Raw genomic sequence first — 21563 nt, 5'->3', positions numbered from 1 at the left:
TTCAATATAGTGCCCTCTAAGCTAATATTTAAGCTCAGGGCCCTGGGTCTGGACCCCGCCCTGTGCAACTGGGTCCTGGACTTCTTTACGGGCCGACCCCAAGTGGTTGAGGTAGGCATACAACACCTCCGCCACAGGGGTGCATGCTCAGACCCCTCCTGGACTCCATGTTCACCCTTGACTGCATGGCCATGCACATCTCCAAATCAAACAGTGGTAGGCCAGATTACGAACAATGACGAGACAGCCTAAAGGGAGGAGGTGAGAGTCCTGGTTGTGCGGTGTCAGGAAAATAACCTCTCCCATAATGTCAACAAAATGAAGAGCTAATTGTGGACAAAAGGAGACAGCAGAGAGAGCACACCCCAATCCACATTGATGGGGAAGCAGGAGAGAGAGTCAAAAGCTTCAAGATTGTATCATTCAGAGATCCTCACTGAACTTCTGGAGAGAGTTTGCTGCACTGAAAGTAAAGGGGCTGAATAATTTTGCACGCCCAATTTTTCAGTTTTTTATTTGTTAAAAAAGTTTGAAATATCCAATAAATGTCGTTCCACTTCATGATTGTGTCCCACTTGTTGTTGATTCTTCACAAAAAAATACAGTTTTATATCTTTATGTTTGAAGCCTGAAATGATGCAAATGGTCGCAAAGTTCAAGGGGGCCGAATACTTTCGCAAGGCACTGTATACACACACACACACACACACACACGAGTCAAAACTTTGAACACATCTACTCATTCCTGGGTTACACCTTTTTTTTCTTTTTTTTTTTACAATTTTCTATATTGTACAATAATAGTAAAGACATCAAAACTCTGGAAAAACACATATGGAATCATGAAGTTACCAAAAAAGTGTTGACGAAATCAAAATATTTTTTATATTTGAGATTCTTCAAAGTAGCCACCCTTTGCCTTGACAGCTTTGCACACTCTGGACATTCTCTCAACCAGCTTCACCTGGAATGCTTTTCCAACAGTCTAGAAGGAGTTCCCACATACGCCAAGCACTTGTTGGCTGCTTTTTCTTCACTCTGCAGTCCAACTCATCCCAAAACAACTCAATTGGGTTGAGGTCGGGTGATTGTGGAGGCCAGGTCATCTGATGCAACACACCATCACTCTCCTTCTTGGTCAAATAGCTCTTTCATAGCCTGGAGGTGTCTTTTGAGAAATTGTCCTGTTGATAAACAAATGATAGTCCCACTAAGCCCAAACCAGGTGGGATGGCATATTACTGCAGAATACTGTGGTTGCCATGCTGGTTAAGTGTGCCTTGAATTCTAAATAAATCACAGACAGTGTCACCAGCAAAGCATCACACCTCCTCCCCCATGCTTCATGGTGGGAAACACACATGCAGAGATCATCCATTCACCTTCTCTCACAGAGAAGACACGGCGGTTGGAACCAAAAATCTCAAATTTGGACTGATCAGACCAAAGAACCAATTTCCACCAGTCTAAATGTCCATTGCTCGTGTTTCTTGGCCCAATTAAGTCTCTTATTCTTATTGGTGTCCTTTAGTTGTGGTTTCTTTCCAGCAATTTGACCATGAAGGCCTGATTCACGCTGTCTTCTCTGAAGCATTTATTTGGGCTGCAATTTCTGAAGCTGGTAACCCTAATGACATTGTCCTCTGCTGCAGAGTTAACTGGATCTTCCTTTCCTGCGGTACTTCCTGCGGCCCGTTTCATCATAGCACTTGATGTTTTTTGCTATTGTACTTGAAGGTCAGTCAATTCGGAAAAGTTTCTTCATGTCTTAAAGTAATGATGCACTGTCGTTTATCTTTGCTTATTTGAGCTGTTCTTGCCATAATATGGCCTTGGTCTTTTAAAATAATAGGGCTATCTTCTGTATACCATCCCTACCTTGTCACAACACAACTGACTGGCTCAAACGCATTAAGAAGGAAAGAAATTCCATGGCTAGATAACACATTTCAAGTCTTGTCGTAGATTTCCAAGCAGATTTAAGTCACAACTCAGGAACATTCTGTGTCTTCGTGGTAAGCAACTCCAGTGTAGATTTGGCTTTGTGATGTTGGTTATTGTCCTACTGAAAGGTGAAATCCTCTCTCAGTTTCTGGTGTAAAGCAGAATGAAGCAGGTTTCCTCCTGGATTTTTGTCTGTGCTTAGCTCCATTCCATTTCTTTTCATCCTAAATATTACCCAGTTTGTGCCAAAGTCAAACATACCCATACCATAATGCAGATACCGCCATGCTTGAAAATAAGGAGGTAGTTACTCAATGATGTGTTGGATTGGCCCAAAACATAAGGCTATGCATTTAGGCCAAAATGTATATTCCGTTGCAGTGTTTTTTTGCAGTATTACTTCAGTGACTTTTTGCATACACATGCATGTTCTGTATATTTTTATTATCACTGTCATTTAGGTCATTATTGTGGAGTCACTACAATGTTGCTGATCCATCTTCAGTTTTGTCCCATCACAGCCATTGAACTCTGTAGCTCTTTTAAATGTCCTTAAATGTTCAAATGTCCTCATGGTGACATTCCTAAGCAGTTTCCTTTCCTGTCCAGCAGCTCAGTTCATTAGGACGACTGCATATTTGAAGGTTATGGGTGGTTTAATTATTATCTTGACTGTGTTTTAACATATATTCAATGTCAGATTTGATTATTTTTACCCATCGACCAATCACTGTCCTTCTTAATGAGGCTTTCTAAAACCTACTTGGTCTTTGTAGTTGAATCTGTGCTTGAAATCCAATATTTGACTGAGGAACCTTACAGATGTTGTCAACCACAGAGTGACTCCATATAACTTATGTGATTTGTTAAGACAAATTTTACTAATTTAGGCTTGCTTTAACAAAAGGGGTGAATACTTACGCTATAGTACTTATGCTCAACTATAGTTGAGTTAATTTGTAAAAATGTGTAGAATAAAATTATTACTATGACATTATGGAGTATTTTGTTTAGATCAATGAAAAAATATATACATCTATTTCAATCCCACTTTTTAACGTAGTAAAATATGAAAAAAGTTCAAGGGGGTGAAAACTTTCTATAGGCACTGTATACACTATATATAGATATACACACACACGTATGTGGACACCCCTATTTCAGCCACACCCATTGCTGACAGGTTTATAACATCAAGTACACAGCCATGCAATCTCCATAGACAAACATTGTCAGTAGAATGGCCCATATTGAAGAGCTAAGTGACTTTCAACGTCATAGGATGCCACCTTTCCAGCAAGTCAGTTAGTCCAATATCTGCCCTCATAGAGCTGCCCCGGTCAACTGTATGTGCTATTATTGTGAAGTGGAAATGCCTAAAAGCAACAACGGCTCAGCAGCGAAGTGGTAGGACACACAAGCTCACAGAATGGGACCGTCGAGAACTGAAGAGTGTAGTGCATAAAATTCCTCTGTCCTCGGGTGCAACACTCACTACCGAGGTCCAACTGCCCCAGGAAGCAACGTCAGCACAAGAACTGTTCATCGGAAGCTTCATGAAATGGGTTTCCATGGCCGAGCAGCTGCACACAAGCCTAAGAGCACCATTACGCAATGTCAAGCGTCAGCTGGAGTGGTGTAAAGCATTCTCTGGAGTGATGAATCACACTTCACCATCTGGCAGTCGAACGGATGAATCTGGGTTTGGCGGATACCAGGACAACGCTACCTGTCTGAATGCATAGTACCAACTGTAAAGTTTGGTGGAGGAGGAGTAATGGTCTGGGGCTGTGTCTCATGGTTCGGGCTAGGCCCCTTAGTTCCAGTGAAGGGAAATCTTAACGCTTCAGCATACAATGACATTCTATATGATTCTATGCTTCCAACTTTGTGGCAACAGTTTGGGGAAGGCCCTGTCCTGTTTCAGCATGATAATGCCCCCTGTGCACAAAGAGTGGTCCAAACAGAAATTATTTGTCGAGATCGGTGTGGAAGAACTAGGCTGGGCTGCACAGCCAACAGCGAGCCAGGCCTAATCCCCCAACATCAGCGCCAGATGCCACTATTGCTCTAGTGGCTGAATGGAAGCAAGTCCTGGTAGCAATGTAGTGGAAAGCCTTCTCAGAAGAGTGGAGGCTGTTATAGCAGCAAAGTGGGAACCAACTCCATATTAATACCCATGATTTTGGAATGAGATGTTCGACAAGCAGATGTCCACATACTTTTGATCATAAAATATAAATACAGCATACATATATAAACTCAGCAAAACTGAGCTTCAATGCCATACAACACTCCTTCCGTGGCCTCCAACTGCTCGTAAATGCTAGTCTCTGGTGAGACAAAAGTGCGACTCATCATTGAAGAGCACTTTTTGCCAGTCCTGTCTGGTCCATCGACGGTGGGTTTGTGCCCATAGACGACATTGTTGCCGGTGATGTCTGATGAGGATCTGCCTTACAACAGGCCTACAATCTCTCAGTCCAGCCTCTCTCAGCCTATTGAGGACAGTCTGAGCACTGATGGAGGTATTGCGCGTTCCTGGTGTAACTCGGGCAGTTGTTGTTGCCATCCTGTACCTGTCCCGCAGGTGTGATGTTCGGATGTATCGATCCTGTGCAGGTGTTGTCATACGTGGTCTAACACTGCGAGGATGATCAGCTGTCCATCCTGTCTCCCTGTAGCACTGGGTTAGGCATCTCACAGTACGGTCATTGCAATTTATTGCCTTGGCCACATCTGCAGTCCTCATGCCTCCTTGCAGCATGTCTAAGGCACGTTCGAACAGATTAGCAGGGACCCTGGGCATCTTTCTTTTGGTGTTTTTCAGAGTCAGTAGAAAGGCCTCTTTAGTGTCCTAAGTGTTCATAACTGTGACCTTAAGTGCCTACTGTTTGTAAGCTGTTAGTGTCTTAACGACCGTTTCACAGATGCATGTTCATTAATTGTTTATGGTTCATTGAACAAGCATGGGAAACCGTGTTTAAACCGTTTACAATGAAGATCTGCATAGTTATTTGGATTTTAACAAATTGTCTTTGAATGACAGGGTACTGAAAAAGGCGGAAGTCGTGACAATATGTATGTATATATATATATACAGTGCCTTGCGAAAGTATTCGGCCCCCTTGAACTTTGCGACCTTTTGCCACATTTCAGGCTTCAAACATAAAGATATAAAACTGTATTTTTTTGTGAAGAATCAACAACAAGTGGGACACAATCATGAAGTGGAACGACATTTATTGGATATTTCAAACTTTTTTAACAAATCAAAAACTGAAAAATTGGGCGTGCAAAATTATTCAGCCCCCTTAAGTTAATACTTTGTAGCGCCACCTTTTGCTGTGATTACAGCTGTAAGTCGCTTGGGGTATGTCTCTATCAGTTTTGCACATCGAGAGACTGAAATTTTTTCCCATTCCTCCTTGCAAAACAGCTCGAGCTCAGTGAGGTTGGATGGAGAGCATTTGTGAACAGCAGTTTTCAGTTCTTCCCACAGATTCTCGATTGGATTCAGGTCTGGACTTTGACTTGGCCATTCTAACACATGGATACGTTTATTTTTGAACCATTCCATTGTAGATGGTCCGTCCCAGTCTCAGGTCTTTTGCAGACTCCATCAGGTTTTCATCTAGAATGGTCCTGTATTTGGCTCCATCCATCTTCCCATCAATTTTAACCATCTTCCCTGTCCCTGCTGAAGAAAAGCAGGACCAAACCATGATGCTGCCACCACCATGTTTGACAGAGGGGATAGTGTGGTCAAGGTGATGAGCTGTGTTGCTTTTACACCAAACATAACGTTTTGCATTGTTGCCAAAAAGTTCAATTTTGGTTTCATCTGACCAGAGCACCTTCTTCCACATGTTTGGTGTGTCTCCCAGGTGGCTTATGGCAAACTTTAAACGACACTTTTTATGGATATCTTTAAGAAATGGCTTTCTTCTTGCCACTCTTCCATAAAGGCCAGATTTGTGCAATATACGACTGATAGTTGTCCTATGGACAGAGTCTCCCACCTCAGCCGTAGATCTCTGCAGTTCATCCAGAGTGATCATGGGCCTCTTGGCTGCATCTCTGATCAGTCTTCTCCTTGTATGACCTGAAAGTTTAGAGGGACGGCCAGGTCTTGGTAGATTTGCAGTGGTCTGATACTCCTTCCATATCAATATTATCGCTTTCACAGTGCTCCTTGGGATGTTTAAAGCTTGGGAAATCTTTTTGTATCCAAATCCGGCTTTAAACTTCTTCACAACAGTATCTCGGACCTTCCTGGTGTGTTCCTTGTTCTTCATGTGTAACGGCGTTCTTCTTTTGTTGAAGGAGAGTCGGACCGAAATGCAGCGTGTAAGTTACTCATGTTTATTAGGAAGACAAACGAACGAACTATACACGAATAACTAATAAATACAAAAACAACAAAACAGAACGTGAAACCTATTACAGCCTGACTGGTGCAACACTACACAGAGACAGGAACAATCACCCACGAAATACAAAGCGAAAACCAGGCTACCTTAATACAGTTCCCAATCAGAGACAACGAGAATCACCTGACTCTGATTGAGAACCGCCTCAGGCAGCCAAACCTATTAAACACACACACCCCTAATCAGCTACAATCCCAACTACTACAAACCCCAATATGAAACCACAATACATAAATAAACCCATGTCACACCCTGGTCTGACTAACTAATAAACTAAAACACAAAATACTAAAACCAAGGCGTGACATCATGATGCTCTCTGCGGTTTTAACGGACCTCTGAGACTATCACAGTGCAGGTGCATTTATACGGAGACTTGATTACACACAGGTGGATTGTATTTATCATCATTAGTCATTTAGGTCAACATTGGATCATTCAGAGATCCTCACTGAACTTCTGGAGAGAGTTTGCTGCACTGAAAGTAAAGGGGCTGAATAATTTTGCACGCCCAATTTTTCAGTTTTTGATTTGTTAAAAAAGTTTGAAATATCCAATAAATGGCGTTCCACTTAATGATTGTGTCCGACTTGTTTTGATTCTTCACAAAAAAATACAGTTTTATATCTTTATGTTTGAAGCCTGAAATGTGGCAAAAGGTCGCAAAGTTCAAGGGGGCCGAATACTTTCGCAAGGCACTGTATATATAAACACACACACACACACCTACACTACCATTCATAAGTTGGGGGTCACCTAGAAATGTCCTTGAATACAGTGTGGACATCGTTAATGTTGTAAATTACTATTGTAGCTGAAAACGGCAGATTTTTTATGGAATATCAACACAGGCCCAATATCTGCAACCATCACTCCTGTGTTCCAATGGCACGTTGTGTTAGCTAATCCAAGTTTATCATTTCTAAAGGCTAATTGATCTTTAGAAACCCGTTTTGCAATTATGTTAGCACTGTCACACCCCGATCTGTTTCACCTGTCTTTGCGATTGTCTCCACCGCCCTCCAGATGTCGCCCATCTTCCCCATTATCTCCTGTTTATTTACACCTGTGTTATCGGTTTGTCTGTTCCCAGTTCATCTTGTTTCTCAAGCTTACCAGTGTTTGTCCTGTCAGCACCTGTCTTTTACCAGACTCTTTTTCTCACCCTCCTGGTTATTGACCCTTGCATTTCCTGACCCTCAACATTCTGCCTGCCCCTGACCCTACCTGCCGTCCTGTACCTTTGCCCTTATATGGATTTACGATCTCTGCCTGACCTGACCCTGAGCCTGCCTGCCTGCCGTTGTGTACCTTTGCCTCTGTTGCTGTAATAAATATTGTTACTTTGAGTCGGTCTGCATCTGGCTCTTACCATATCCTGAAAACTGTTGTCCTGATTAAAGAAACAATACAACTTGCCTTCTTCAGACTAGTTGAGCATCAGCATTTGTGGGTTCAATTACAGGCTCAAAATGGCCAGAAACAAAGACTTTCTTCTGAAACTCTTCAGTCTATTCTTGTTCTGAGAAAGGAAGGCTAATATATGCGAGAAATTGCCAAGAAACGGAAGATCTCAAACAACGCGTTGTATTACTCCCTTCACAGAACAGTGCAAACTGGCTCTAACCATGAGTAGAAAGAGGAGTGGGAGACCCCTGTGCACAACTGAGCAAGAGGACAAGTACATTAGAGTGTCCAGATTGAGAAACAGAGTCCTCAACTGGCAGCTTCAATAAATATTATCTGCAAAACACCAGTCTCAACATCAACAGTGAAGAATTGACCCTGGTGTGCCTGACTCAGATTTGTATATTGTATATATACACATTTATACACATATACACCTTTTTGGCATTATGTGTGTATTGCTCGGTATTACTGCACTGTTGGAGCTAGAAACACAAGCATTTCACGCCACCTACAATAACATCTGCGAAATCTGTGTACAGGACCAATATTGATATTTTTCAGTAATGATCAGATTGGTCAAATGACCAATTAGTTAAAACAAACATCTTAAATTGGGCTCCCTGTCTAAATGCAGCCAACAGGCAGCCCAATTTTGACCCCCCCCCCCCCCCACCCCCACCCCCACCTCCAGTCACAGCTCTGAAAAATATATTGTGAAAAGATCTAAGACCAATTAGCGGAAGATCAGAATTAGGCTGCCTGTGTAAACACAGCCTTAGATTCTCTGACTAAACCAATTCCTGTAGAGCGAGTTTATATACACATCATATCGATTTGAGTAGCCAGCCTATAGACTGTATATGCCTATTGACAAGACAACAATAATGTATTAGCTAATCACCAAGACAATAAATCCTTACCCATACTCTGCCCATGTGTATTGTTGGTCAATATATGTGGGAGGGGTAGCCCCTATGAAGGTACAGTATGGACAGAGCATAGGTGTGAATCACTAATGAAATGCTTCCAGTCTCTGTAAAATAAAAGGATGCACTGAAGAGCTGCGTCTTGAGTCATGTATAACATATAATGTACTGTTAAAATTAGTTTTAATATGTGGGCTGGTTATCTTGATAGGCGATGTTAAACGAATATGGTGTGTATGTCTGGTCAGTATTTGCAGAGAGCTGACCGATAGGAGATCTCTTGCCCTCACTGCGGGAAGTGAGGGGGGGGTGGGGGTGGGGGATGGGGGGGGGGGTAGAGTGATGACTCCATACCTTTAATGGCTTTTAGTCACACAAGTGTCTGATTCAAGCTCTTGCACCTGCTTAAACGGATTCTCGGGAAACGAACTAACGGGGAGTGGTTTGCATTATCAATCTTTTAATGTGTAAACATGTACACTCGGTTATTTAGTGACTGACTGTAGCCTTATCTGTATAGAACTAGGTGGTTTACCAGTATTTGGTTATTTGGTTTTTGGACATAACACAGATGCTGACCTAAAAACAAATGTATTAGCAATTATGCCTACAGCAATTAATGATCTTAACATAATAACCCATTTAGAAATAGAGAAAGAACGGCTGACTTTTAGCTTAAACATGACATACTGCACAAGCATTTCTCATGGATGGCATTATTCTGGTTTTATGCAAATATATTTACCTTTGCCAAAGACTTAGGATCCTCTTCCCCGGTGGTCTTCCGCGTAACACAAATCTTGCCTGGGTTTGTTTTTCCTTCTGTAGTCCCAGAGGCAGGTATCTAACCCTCAAACCTCAGTCTCAATTAATGATTTCAAATACTGTTTCACGTAGAAAAATCCACAGTTGAGAGAAAATCCATTAGGACCATAGATAACTTGTCATTTAAATTCGAGGTATTCATTCCCATGTCATTATGCAGCTATCAATGTTACCACTGGCAAAAAAACGCTATTTTTCTGACCGAGGAAAATACCACAAATCAAGCTATCAATATATTTATTTCGTTTTTATAGATAGTCAATAGTAATGAACTCTTTGGGATTCTGGCCGTGACGTTCAATTGCTTTTCTCTACTCTAAAAAAAATGCATGTTAACGGAGATATGCGCTCATCTTTGACGAAGGTACAAGTTTCTCAACCATTGCGAAATACAGATTCAACGATATTTTAAAACGCGTATAAAATGTCACTAATGTGTCTTCATCACAGAACGGAATATGTCGCCGAGAGGAGTAGCCTAAAAGAAACACGTTTGCTATGAGAAAGCAAGTTGGGATAATTTTTCAGCACTTGCTCTGCTCTGTAGACCGCGCATCAGAGCGTAGGAGGAGGTGGAGCTCCAGCCACGGAACCGCTCTCAGCCTCAGCAACTTCTCATCCACATCACTTTATGCCACAGGCTGAACACTGGACAATGACTTGAGACTTACACAGGGATTTTATCAACTACCGAAATCATAATGTTGGAACTGCCACACTAGTCTATATGTTAAAACAAAGGGTTGCTGAAATGAATTATTATTTTAGGCTACTTAAGCTCATAAGTTATTTGTTATATATTCCATCTCCAGAAGGGTGTTTCTAGATGGATAGGTTCCAGGTGTGATGTCATGCGTCAATAACCTCATGATAAATGTTTTTCACAAACTTCTAAAAACCTCTACTCACATATGTGATTATTTACTTGTTGATATATTCAATTTATCAGCTTTTGGCATTAGTTTGAGTGTAATGGAATCCAATTCAACAGAGAAAAGCACAAGGGGTGCTTTTTGCTCTTTTGGCGCCACCCTGAGGTGACTAGTTTCTAGGAAGAAACAGAATTAATATACCATGCTGCCATCTTGTCTAAAATAATAGAAAATAGGCAGGCTACTGTAGACATGGAATCTTTATTTGATTTGATGATTCATTGGGGCAGTATATCTATAGCCCAGTCATGTGTCTCCTAGTCCCCATTTGATGAAAGGGTAGCACATCAGTGGTCTCTGTGAACAGACTATTTGGAACAGGTTCTTAACCAAGGCATTGCATTTGCTGAACCTCACAAACTCATAATACTGTGAGTTATCAATTAAAAGATGCAGGTGGGTTTAGTTGAATAACATTGCTTTGGGCTATAAATCATGTTTCTCTCAACAGCCCAGCCTCCCAGTCCTCCCCCCACACTCCTTCCTTGCCACTGACACCAGTGATCATAGCTGCTGAGCATAAGCAGTTGCCCAGGAACAATGAGTCAAACACAATGCTCTGACACAAAAGAGAGTCCTGAACGTCTTACTCTGGAGGAAACATTATTTCCCCTCTTTCCACCCCTGGTAAAAGCAGCCTTTATCAGAGTTCACATCTCTGATCGACACTCCTCCTCCAGTCTCTCATTAGCTGCAAACAAACCGCTGTTGGGTTACCTCTCCAGGGTACTCATTAGGGGCTGCCACTCAAACGTACAGCGGCTCGCAGCGAATCGCGGCAAAGCTTCCACCCACGCACACCGGAGGGGTCAGAAGTGACATGTTCCCAAAATTCAGGTCTTAAACAATGTCTGACTCTCACACGGTTTTTCTTAAAACATTTGCATGTCTGACTCCAAGCCCCCAAACATTTGCTGGTGGTGACGACCTCTGGAGAAGGACAGACACATATAGGTTACGTTAATGAGCAGAAACACCTGTGGGTGGACATGATAGGTCCTGCCTGGTGATCTCTCACTTTCCCAATGGAAAATAGTTGCCATCCAGTCATGTGTGTCCACCTGTTGATGAGGGTGTTTTGTTTTCCTAATGAAGGTGTTAATTATGACCACTGTTATGTCCAGTCAGTCAATCATTTCATTTAGAAAATACAACAACCCACCACTTCTGCGCATCTGAGTTTAAGTTTGCTCTTGAGAACCCAAGGGGGGGGGTATACCCTTGCTTGGCTACCCAGACCAAATGCTACGCCATACACACAGACGTCAGTTTCTTCTCCGCAATGACTCTGGATCTGAGTACCTCCCCGACCCGTCACCGAATATGAACACTTTCAGGGCCGTCTGATTGGTCCAGAAACTGATGGGTTGGGCCAGAGCCAGAACACACATGGGTAAAACCGGAGTTTGAAAATTGTCATTGGCTTTGATACGCAGATTCGTTAGAGACGAGCCAAATCGCTGATGACTTAGTTTTATACAACGGCCCCTCATCACCACAAACGACTCCATGGTAGTCTCAGACTAATGTATGTAGCAAACGACAGAGCAGTGGAAGAATTTAGTTTGAGTTGTCAGGCTAGGTATACCCAGCCCTTGAGTTCTCAATTGAACGTATGGTATGGCCCACAGCTGGATCAATGAGCTATTATCCCGACACTCTGTTTTAACATTTAGAAAAGTTAATAATCCTCACTTACGATACAGTTTTGGAAACTTTTCACATCAGGGAGAAATAATCCTTTGAACACAAAATATACACTTACAGTACGCAATTTAGCAAAGCTGCATCCTGGTTGCACCCATCAGAATAAAATAAAAACACAACCACCAGCTGAGGTACCAAACTTCCTCCCCAGTTGGAGACATTTGATGCTAAAAAATATGGATGGTAGGAAGTGTAGTGTCGGTTGGAGGCGGTGTTCTTTAAAAAAAAGCCGGGTGCAACTTTCCTAAACTATTATTATTTTATATGAAAGTTAAGTTCCAAATGTTTCCGAAACTGTAATGTGTGCAAGGCATATTTGCATTTAGACAGAGCATTTGGGCAGTGTTGGAGATTTGGGGAATTCTCCTCACAAGGCTAAATTGGAGTCATGAATAAGGGCAAAGTTTAAGTGTGTTTCCAACACAGTAACAACAAATCACATACTTTTCCTTGGACATTCTTCTTCCAAAGACCTCTCAACGTAGGTGGACATTTATTTACAATCATTTGGTGACAATGCTCATTGATTACTACAGCCCCAAGATGTTCACAAGATTTTGAGCTCCTAGAGTAACCATGAAATATACCATCCCCATGTTTGATTCCCACACTTCGGTCAGGTGTTCATTTTTCAAGATCTCTTTGGGTTAAAGCAGCCACTGAACAGATTCATTGTGGCTAGTGATAATGTCTGAGTACAAATGACCTACTCCACCGCATGACACTTTCTTAGAATCAGGAAGCTTTTGTTTCCTGATTGTATGACACAGGTGACTAATTTGCAGTACAATTTGTGGTAATGGCAGCCAACCCTGCTGTCAATCACCTGTAGTTCAGATTTGAATGGAAAAATACTTTACAATGATGTACTGTACAGTGTGTTCAGTCCGTGTGTGTGCGTGCATGTGCGCGTGCGTGTGTGTGTGTGTGTGTGCGTGCGCGTGCATGAGGAAGAGAGGGAAAACATTGTAATAGTTTGTGAATCACAAACAAAGCTGTTTGATTATGCATTTGTTCAGAGAGGAGATGGGTTTAACATTTCAGCACACAATATAAATTTGCACTCGAACAAGAGAATAGATTTCTTCACGAAAAATGTTCGATTATCTCTTGCAATGTGTCTTTATCACAAAAGCTATTTCATGCAAGAGCTTTGTCGATTTGTTTAAAATTTATAATTCACTAACAATTTCAAGGGGATTCAAGAGTTTGTGTTTGTGCTTCATTGTACAGTTTGCTACACCTTCCTGCTAATAATTCAGACATTACACTGTAAAACGGTAACTTCACCCCCATCATCATCGACGGGGCCGCAGTGGAGAGGATCAAGAGTGTGTAGTTCCTCAGTGTCCACATCACTGAGGACTTAACATGGGCCTCTTACACCAACACAGCCGCGAATAAGGTACGACAGTGCCTCTTCTCCCTCAGGACTCTGAAACAATTTAGCATGGCCCCACGGATCCTTAAAACATTTACAGTTGCACCATCGAGACCATCCTGACTGGTTGTATTACTGTCTGGTATGGTAATTTCACCGCCATTGACAGGAAGGCCCTACAGAGCGTGATGCGAACAGCCCAGCACATCACTGGGGGTGAGCTCCCAACCATCCAGGACGTGCAGGCGGTATCTAAGAAAGGCCAGAAAAACTGCCAAAGACTACAACCACCCGAGAGACGGACTGTTCTCCATGCTCCCATCCAGAAGGTGGTACCAGTGAATCAAAGCTCAAACCACCTCCTAAAAAGTTCCTATCCCTGGCCAAAATATTGTTAAATGGCTAACAACTACTGCTCCCCCACACCTATGCTGCTGCTAAAATGATTAGTAATTAGATTTAGTACTACCACTACGCTGCTGTTAATTAAATATTGATTGCCATTACCACTAGTGTATATCTATTTATGCTGCTACTTTTCACTATTGCTCCTGTTTACATGTATATATTATTGCAAGTATTTAGATATTCCTGCTACAAGTCACTTTTCAGCCCTGTTTATATGTACTGTATATCTGCCTATCACACACACACACTCACCACCACGCGAACACCCAACCAACCACCACTTATGCTACTGCCATGATGTGTACTCTTAGTAGTATTATTTATCCTGGTACCTATCACTTTCTTCCTAATCCCTGCCTATACAGCGTGTACATGTCTTGCTCACTACTCCAGTATCTCTGTACATTTGGTACTGGCACTGACCCTGTATATAGCTTGCTCTCTTTTTTTTATTATTTTTTATTATTAGTTGATATTGAATACTGCACTGTTGGGTAGGGCTTGCATGTGACAAATAATACCTAATTACCTAATAATGTGTATTTCTTTCCTCTCAAACCTAGACTGTGGGACAGGGTACCGTTGAAAATGCACTTTTTGCTCATTCTAGTCAGTCAACATCAATTTGCGCAATCTCTTGGCATTAGTGATCACAACTGAAATTAAGATATTGTTTTGGACTGGCAAAAGGAGAGGGAGAGAGATGAGTGCAGAAGTGGAAACCATAGCTAACGGTCCAGGCAGAATTGGGTCTGACAGGACAAGGGATGAGACAGTGGGTGGTTTGATCTCTTGATTAGCCACTTGAAATACTACAGTGCTGTTTGATTCTCCACACAGCTCTCCCGATGTCCCCATATCTGCATATTATGAGAGGAGGCCCAAAGGAAGGGAAAAGAGCAACACATTAGAACAGAAACAGAGAGCATGTGTCACGTGTTCCTCTCCCTTGTTTTTCTCCCAATTGGAGACCCGGTTTCCCGATAGCGATTAAATTTAGGCTCACAAGTGTTTTAATTATGCAACTTCCCTACAACGGCAGAAGGTAACAGCTTTCTCTACTCAAATCTTACCTAACATTACAATTGTTTCACAATACTGACAACGATTCAGCTCCTAGAGAGATGTTGCCACCTACGGCTGCAAATATTGAGGCAGCTTATTCTAATGCTTACCCAATAAAATGCACTAAATAAACAATTTAGCACATCATTGCGCACGTTAGACTACGCATCATTAAATATATTGAGACACATTACAGACAGTAGCTTACAACTAGAACTCAATTGATTGAACATGAAATGTATTTCAGTGTGATTAAAATAGCTAGGCCTAAAGCCTACTGTTTATGTTTTAATGCAGTTATTTCACTTTTCATTTGAAGCATATTTTTATACGTTGCTTGTTTGTATCAATTGCTAAGAAATAGGCAACTTTGTATTATAATCAACCTTTTTCTGAAGTTATGGCATCAGAGAGATGGATAAACCATGTGATTCTATGTTTAAAGGAGATCTTCTGTGTAGAAAGTGACGTGGGAGGGCAAACAAGCATCTAACAACGCATTTAGCTGTTCTACAAGTGGTCTGAGACAGGCGTTAGATTGAGTGTTTTCAAGTGCAACATTAATAACAGTGGTTTTGGGAAACAGCTTGGAGATTTAACGATGCTCCCACGAAGGTTCTAACGATGAACTTAGCCTTAAGATGCTTTTGGGAAACCAATACCGTCACTGGGACTATGTCCCACTCAACCGCCGATGACTTTGCAACCAGAGGGGGACCATACTTGTGAGTTTGGTTGAATACGTCTGTTCAACATGTCTCCCTCCTCATGCATGTTTTCCTCTCCCCTCTCTATCATCTGCATTGGACCGGACCATGGGTTGGGTTCCACAGACGCTTGATGACGGAACGACTACCTAACGACTATATTTCTGGGACTGAACATATGGTTGTGTGAATGCGTGTGTGAATGGTGTGAACCCAAGATAGTTGTTTGATTAAATATATTTTTAAATATTCATAACCTTGTCTGTGTGGTGGCCTGGGACCTAAGAAATCGTTTTTTGACATCCCTTGAAGGTCTCAACGGACCTAAATGACACATGGGGATTCTCCAAATGAGTTTGCCTTCAGCATTTCACCAGCCTACTCTATGTGAGCCAATGAATAGCCTTCACAGATCTGTGCTTTAATGCCTGTTCAGTTCAGATGTGAAGAAAGACTATCCTTGATTCATTCTAATGGTTATAGGGAACTAATCTATGCAGGTTCTGCAGATGGCATGCGTGTGTTGTGTTGTGTCAAGGTACAGTATGTATGGTAGGAGCTGGTAGAGGCAGGTGTTATTCTGTTAATCTCGTGACTAGTGTCATAAGGTTGTGTCATGTCCAAACAGGCATGTAGTTATGCGCCAAGCAGTGTGTCGAAACACTTGAGTAAGCAAACCAGGTTGAAAAGGAAGAGGAAGAGGGCATGTGTTAATTATCACTGAAAATGACACTTTATCACTAACGCCAGTCTAATGCTCATTTATTTCGGTAGAGAGACAGACATCCGACAAACTATTTTTCAATATGCTTCCGTTGTGTTTGGATTACTGCAAATTTTATTGTGCATAGTGTATTTTATCACTTTATCAAATAGGCAGAGCAATTAGAAAAAATGTATCATTGTCATCCAACCCGAAGAAGAATAGGCAGCAAAAACAGTGGAAGTTTCTTAAAATGACTATAGCATCCACAGCCCAGCCAGACATGTATTAACTTAATCTCCCCCGAAAAAAAGTGTGTAGACAATAATTCCCCATGCTTCTTGCCTAGAATTTGGTTTGGTACAGTGGGGTTAATATACGCCTCGCTGCGTGCCTATCCGACCTGTGCAACATGTTGCTTTTTGTTTGTTATCCCCACCCCCTATGCTTGAGTTGTACATTTATTTATTGCAGTTTTACAGCAAATTTCCTGCAATTCTACACATTTTGCCATGACTTATGTCATGTTAATGAGAGTGACTAACCAAATCAATCGTGAACCCCTGAAGGTCAGGGCTCCTGGGCACATGCCCTGCGTTCCCAGTTGGTAATTACTACAAGTTCAGATAGCCTATTTTAAACATTTTAAACATTTTAACTGACATGGGATAATTGAATGACTGTCAGTAAGTGACATATAACAAGAGGAAAACTGCTGTTGCACAACCAAATTTCGAAATTGCACCTTGTGTATTCTACTATTCTAATTCTCAACAGTAAGATGAGACACCGACTGAGTTCCTAACAATTTTTACATTCGGTGACCTCGTTTGAAGCTACGGTCCTGCTTTGTGCTGACAACTTCTCTGATGCAGGCAAATTAATTTAGCAGGATCATTGTAATGCATACGGTGCCATCGGAAAGTATTCAGACCCCTTGACTTCTCCACATTTTTTAACTTTACAGCCTTATTCGCAAATATACTAAATATAAAAAACAAAAATACTTTATTTATCCTTTGATAAGAGACCCTAAATTGAGCTCAGCTGCATTCTGTTTCTATTGATCATCCTTGACATTTTCTACAACTTCATTGGAGTCCACATGCGGTCAATTCAATTGATTGGACATGATTTGGAAAGGCACACACCTGTCTATATAAGTTCCTACAGTTGACAGGGCATGTCAGAGAAAAAACCAAGCCATGAGGTCAAAGGAATTGTCCAGAGAGCTCCAAAACAAGATTGTGTCGAGGCACAGATCTGGGGAAGAGTACTAAATAATGTATGCAGCATTGAAGGTCCCCAAGAACACAGTGGCCTCAATCATTCTTAAATGGAAGAAGTTTGGGACCACCAAGAGTCTTCCTAGAACTGGCCACCCAGTAAAACTGAGCAATCGAGGAAGAAGGGCTTTGGTCAGGGAGGAGCTCTAGAGTTCCTCTGTGGAGATGGGAGAACCTTCCAGAAGGACAACCATCTCTGCAGCACTCCACCAATCAGGCCTTTATGGTAGAGTGGCCAGATGGAAGCCACTCCTCAGAAAAAGGCACATGACATCCTGCTTGGAGTTTGCCAAAAGGCACCCAAAGACTCTCAGACCATGAGAAAAAATATTATCTGGTCTGATGAAACCAAGATTGAACTCTTTGGCCAGAATGCCAGGCGTCATGTACGTAGAAAACCTCACACCATCGCTAAGGTGAAGCATGGTGGTGGCAGCAACATTTTGTGAGGATGTTTTTCAGCGGCAGGGCCTGGGAGACTAGGCAGGATCGAGGCAATGGATCAGGGCTCCCGAGTGGTGCAGCAGTCTAAGACACATCACTACAGATACCCAGGCTGTATCACAGTCCCATATGTCAGCGCACAATTGGCCCAGAGCCGTCCGCGTTTGGCCGGTGTGGGCTGCCATTGTAAATAAGAATATGCTTGTAACTGACATGCCTAGTTAAATAAATACAAAAGTATAATTCAAAGATGAATGGAGCAAAGTACAGAGAGATCCTTGATGAGCACTCAGGACCTCAGACTGGGGCAAAGGTTCACCTTCCAACACGACAACGACCCCAAGCACACAGCCAAGACAACACAGGAATGGCTTTGCAACAAGTAACTTAATGTCCTTGAGTGGCCCAGCCAGAGCCTGGACTTGAACCCGACCGAACATCTCTGGAGAGACCTGAAAATAGCTGATGCAGAAACTTTCCCATCCAACCTGACAGAGCTTGTGAGGATCTGCAGAGAAGAATGGGAGAAACTCCCCAAATACAGGTGTGCCAAGCTTTTAGAGTTATACCAAGGGATCTGAGTAATTTCCGAAGGCACTGTATATCCAAAGAATTAGCAATAGAAACAAAGGTCAAACAAATGAAAATGCACATAGTTTGCTGTCATTTCAGCTGCTTGAAATGATTGCGTGTCAGGCAAACGAGATGTGACATTATCCTAGCTATCCTCCATAACTATCTTATTGGCTCGACAATCAGCGATATGTTGCCTATTTATGAATGATGTATTAAATCATTATTTATTGAAGTTCTTTTCTTTCCTTTTTGTGGAATTCTACAAGATGATTTACACGAGATGTCGTTAGATCTGAAGCAAAGCAAAGCAAATCTAATTTTATTGGTCACATACACATACTTAGCAGATGTTATTGAGGGTGTAGCGAAATGCTTGTGTTCCTAGCTCCAAAAGTGCAGTAGTCTCTAACAATTTACCACAATGCACATATCTAGAAGTAAAGAATGGAATTAAGAAATATAAATATTAGGTTGAGCAGCCTAATATGGATTATATTCTGATGAGCAGCCAACCACAGGTCTGCCAAAATCAATCAAAATCACTGATTAAATGAATTGCATGCCAATCATGCTCGTGGTTCATGCAAGACAATCAGGTTAAATATCAATGTAAGAGTTACTCCGAGTAATCATACTCCCGGGGGGGGGGCTTGGCAGGGAAATCCCTGATTGACAGCTTCAAAGGTTGAATGATTTTCCCACTAATCTGTTCAACAGCTGTCGATCATTAATTACCTTGCCTCACATGCTCTTGGGCACATACACACACATGCCTCCCTTTTCTAAAGACAACCACAGATCCTTGGTGGGAGAAGCTTGGCAGTGAATAAAAGACAGTGGGATGAAGAATGGCGGAAGGATGGGAGAAGACAGAACTAGACGAGGAGGCACCAAAAGACTCAATGAGAGTGTGTTAGTCTAGCAGGGAGACAGATGTGTATGGGCTTTTTCCTGTAATATCTGAAACAGAACTTCCCTAGACTGGGGTGATTGCTTTACCAGCCGACAGCAGCCCCTGACCATTACTCTTGCTGAGAAACGTCATGTCAGAGTAGCCAGATGAGTTTTTAAATGAGCATCACTTCTATTTCAAATGGCCTCATGTTATGGCATCCTATAGGAATTAATTTTATTTTCTAGCTGCTTTCCTATATGGGGCCCAAATATAAACTTGATCAAAGCAGGGGGAGGCAGGTTTGGCCTTGTTATGGTGGAACCAGTGTGGTGTGTGGCTATAGTTCAAACACTAAATAGCCACTACAAAAGTGGAATGGGTAAAACCATGTGCTGCTCCTCTACCCCACCTCTGATGAATTAACATTGTATTAAGTATCAGGCATCAAGGTAAGACCCAAGTGCAGACTGTGTGACTTAACAATGTTTATTGTAAAAACAGGGGCAGGCAAACGACAGGTCAAGGCAGGCAGGGGTCGATACTCCAGAGTAGGAGCAAAGGTAGTGGTCAGGCAGGTGGGTCCAGGGTCAGGACAGGCAAGGGTCAAAAACCAGGAGGATGAGGAAAAAGAGAGGCTGTGAAAGACAGGAGCTGACAGGACAACCGCTGATAAGCTTGACAAATAAGACGAACTGGCACAGACAGACAGAAAACACAGGTATAAACACCCAACGGATAAGTGGGGAAGATGGGCGACACCTTGAGGGGGTGGAGACAAGCACAAGGACAGGTGAAATAGATCAGGGCGTGACATTAAGCTTTAATGAGCACTAGGCATTTCCTCAGCCAAGAACAGGACAATGTGAATGAAGAATAGCCTGGTTGAGGTGGAATTGTTGTTGGAAGGAGTTTGAACATGAAGGGGGGGGCTTTTTAATAGGACCGTTTTGATAGTAGGAGGAGAACTTAGATCAATTGAAGAAACCTATAAAGACTGAGTGGAAGGGCACTTTCGATAATCACATAAGTGGCCCATGAAAAGGGTATGGGAGGGGCATTAGACCACGTATTATTAAACAGTTAAATGTTTAGAGAGCGCACGATCCTGTGGCTTCTGAGATGGAGTGGTCTCTGAAGCCTTTTGGATCAAAAAGAATGGTCTAAAAATAAACATGTACATGACATAAGGTAATGAGAGACAAAATGCTACAGCCACATTGTGAGCAGTGGGTTTTCAGAGACCCTACCTTAAACAGAACCCCTTTACATAGGATAAATAAACATGCATTTTCAGTGATCTGAAAGGGATTCTTTTAACAGGAGGAATGGGAGATGTTAGGGCGGCACTTTAGACACTGAAACCTTGGTGTGATGCCTCCCCTCTCCCCCTATCATATCTTGCTATTCTTCTCAGGTCTCACCAACTTTCATTATGTCTGTAGTTCTTTGTAATAAAGGTAGCCTCCGTGTTGCACACAATAGCCTGCATAATGCATGCATAACTCTCTCTTAGGGTTAGTGTTGAGCAATAATGTATTGTAATTATGTGAACATGCCGCAAGCTAGTGCTCCCCTTCCATTTTTAGCTCTGTTTACTCGTCTCACATACGTTTGTTTTTTAGCTCTCAGGCTATATGCCACTGGGCTATTAAGTGGGATTAGATCTTTATGTTCCCCACAGCAACAGATGTGCAGCAGAAAGAGGAACATGACTGATAGTAAACAAGTGGAGCTGTATTGTCTGCACTAATTTACTCTCATATACCAAACACTGAACAAACACAGAAACAAAACCCAGTCAATTATGTTTTCGTCCTCCTTTTAAAATGGTTTTCCAGCAGAAGTCTTAAATCAATAGCACCGATTTGAATGGATTAGTAAATACAGTATATTTCATTATAGTTTTCTAGTTCTAGATGTC

General features: G+C 42.0%; 1 protein-coding gene across 3 annotated transcripts in view; it reads right to left on the bottom strand.

Annotated features, from left to right (window-relative positions):
* Nucleotides 1-9934, bottom strand: part of LOC135548370 (protocadherin-1-like) — a 142672-nt gene extending 132738 nt beyond the window's left edge. For all 3 annotated transcript variants that reach the window (XM_064977901.1, XM_064977902.1, XM_064977903.1), the window contains exon 1: nucleotides 9459-9934. The gene's annotated coding sequence lies outside the window, so the exon portion shown is untranslated. The remainder of the gene's footprint in view (nucleotides 1-9458) is intronic.
* Nucleotides 9935-21563: the final 11629 nt, after the last annotated feature.

The sequence above is a fragment of the Oncorhynchus masou genome, chromosome 11 (genome assembly GCF_036934945.1).
Source record: "Oncorhynchus masou masou isolate Uvic2021 chromosome 11, UVic_Omas_1.1, whole genome shotgun sequence".
Taxonomy (NCBI): domain Eukaryota; kingdom Metazoa; phylum Chordata; class Actinopteri; order Salmoniformes; family Salmonidae; genus Oncorhynchus; species Oncorhynchus masou.
Note: the sequence above shows the minus strand (reverse complement) of the source record. Positions and strands in the feature narration are given on the sequence as shown.